Genomic DNA, 2,788 nt, shown 5'->3' with positions numbered 1-2,788 from the left:
AAATACCAGCTACTTAAATTCCAAATTTTGTTAGATGTTTCTACAAAATGAAATGGTTATGCCAATAAATGATGGTTTTAGCAAATAGGACGTGTGGGCAATAGTCTGAGGTCTTGGGCCATCTATTATTACTTTAATTACTTTAAGTCAAATTCTTGCAACATCGGTTTAAAAAATGTAATTTGATTTCTTGCATTTAGATATTAATGACTGTATATACATTTTATTAATTTTATAACAATTTTGAAAACATGCTTTGATTATAATTAGCAGCTCATTACCGCATCAATTATTTGATGATTTTTCTGGTCATGTATCTTTTGCATCAGTTTTTAGCCAAATCTGTCTTATAATTGTTACCATCTATCTGTATTCTAACATACTGCAAACTTGAAGTGTTATGCACCAACTTGGCTTGATTTAGCTATATCTTTATTCATTTATTAAGTTGGGCAGGAGAAAGCCATTCACTCACCTGCCAATTATTGAGTGCTTGATACCCAGCAAAATTGTTTACATTGAAAATAGAGATTAGAGTTTCATTTACTCATAACAAAAGAGCCTGAATTTATATTTTTGTTGATATTTAAAGTCTACACATTTTTACTCTAAGTATTCAAATCAAAACACAGTTGTATTAAAACAGAGAAATATAAAAATGGAGTCATTTGTCAGAATCACAGCATTGAGGATAGGACTAGATATTTACTTTTTTAGTGCACTATTTCACCATTGAGCTACTTTGTGAGTCCCTGACTAACAAATAACTATTGCTGTGCTAATGACTGATGCAAAACAACGAGTAACAACCTCCAAGTCACTTTTTGTTTTGTTTTTTTTTTTTCAAACAACACTAGAGTGGAAATTGTTCTACTTTTTTCTGATTATAAAATAACTGGTCATTACAGAAAATTTGGAAAGAGAGAGATGTACACATTTATCTATATTTGTATTGTAACTCACAGAATCTGTAATGGATTAAAGTCGAGCCTTATAATTGATTATGTGTGTGATAAAGAAATCTGAAATTTCAGTATCATTGTTATTGGAGCTCCAGAGTAACAAATCACTGAGTCAGTGGTGAATCTATGGTCATTTTCAACAATCTTTCTGTCCAGAGGTGTAGTAATTACATGAAAATAGCCATTATCTGCCTAAACAACTGCCATTGTGTTACTTATTCAAGTCTTACATTCCTTTAGATTTACATTTTGTTCTCTGTAAGATGTTGTATGCATTTTGTGCCAAACCCTGTAAAGAGTCAGGACCTGGAGCTTTTAAATCCATTTGGTTGCTTTAATTACTTCATGTTCAGCAATGCTTTCATAATTTTGTTTGAACATTTTGTTGTTGTTACACTTTATAACTGCTTTCTGCCATGTATGTAAAAGTAATAACATTCTCCCAATCACCTTTCTTCTATAAAAGCTCAAATTATTATATATTTGATTATCTAAGCAGCACCTTTTCTCTGAAAACTGTAAAGATTTTTGTCTTAAAATATATTACAATAATAAGTAAGAGAAGACAGTAAGAATCAGAGAAAAGAGTAGAATACAAATAGAAATTCTAGTCAGCTGCAGAAAATTTCAGAATTTGATTACAATCTTCTTACACAGAAATACCACCCTTAAGTACTATCAATGAGTACCTCAGTTTATGCACACCATAAAAGGGATGGGAGATGGAAAAGATGCAGGCTCTATTTTCAAGGAGCTTATGGAGTAATAAGCATATATGCAAATAGCTCTCATGAAAGCAGTGTGTGATAAATGCCTTAATGGAGGTTCAAGCATTTTTGTAGAGGTTCAAGTTCAATTACAGTTTGACTCAGGAAGCCTTCATGGAGGCCCTAGCATTTGACCTGAATTTCAAAACACACACAGGTGGAGTTATAACAGAAATCCCAAGGAAAGGTTGTCCTTGTCTAGGGGATTGTAATGAACACAGGCTCAAAGGTGTTAAAAACACAAAGCATGATTTCTTACGGCGAAACATATAAGCAAAGGAGGAGTGGAAGATGAAGACTGGGAAGAAAATTTGGAACAAATGTTGGGAGATGTTTGAATGCCAGCTTAGTGAGTTTGCCTTTATTCATACACAACAGGGTGCCATGGAAGGAAAGGCTCCATTGTTCTGCCTGCTGGAAAAGCCTAGTAAATATTTGCTGAATTCAGTATAAATAGGTACAAATGGGAAGATATGGGGAGTGAAGGATAAAAGGAAAAGATACTTGTCCAGAGATTCACAACTAATAAGAGTGGACAAGGATTTCACCTCACGAGATAGAACACCATATTCTAAGCACTTCATGTGTGTTTTTTGAAACTCATGACAATCCTATAAGGTAAACATCTTGTACAGCTCAAGAAACTTAGGAATAGAGGTTTTATAATTGCCTAACAAGCGATAAAACCAGTATTCAAACCGAGTCAGTCTTAACTGCCACCATGGGGCTGACTTGATCACCCCTTAGACTCATTTGAGGTGCGAACCACTTCCTGCCCACATCTCAGTTTGATCCACCAGTAATGCCCAACAACTCATAGTTTCCCAAAGACCGCAGCTTGCCTGCATTTCCATGCCTGAGGATATGGTATTCCCTCATCCTTGATTTCCTCTCTACTTTCCACCAATTCCAGAGTTCTTCAGTGATATCTCCTTTGATGCCTGTAAGCAGGCTAAGATAGTTCTTCCTTTATGCTTCTTGCACCTTCTACAGACACCTAATATTGTTATTTCTACATAGATTTATAAACAATTTTTTTTGTTTTGCTATTTTAGAAAA

Source organism: Carlito syrichta, unplaced genomic scaffold (genome assembly GCF_000164805.1).
Source record: "Carlito syrichta isolate Samal-C Ts95f unplaced genomic scaffold, Tarsius_syrichta-2.0.1 Scaffold301846, whole genome shotgun sequence".
Lineage (NCBI taxonomy): Eukaryota > Metazoa > Chordata > Mammalia > Primates > Tarsiidae > Carlito > Carlito syrichta.
The sequence above is the reverse complement of the archived record's forward strand: the minus strand, read 5'-3'. Positions refer to the sequence as shown.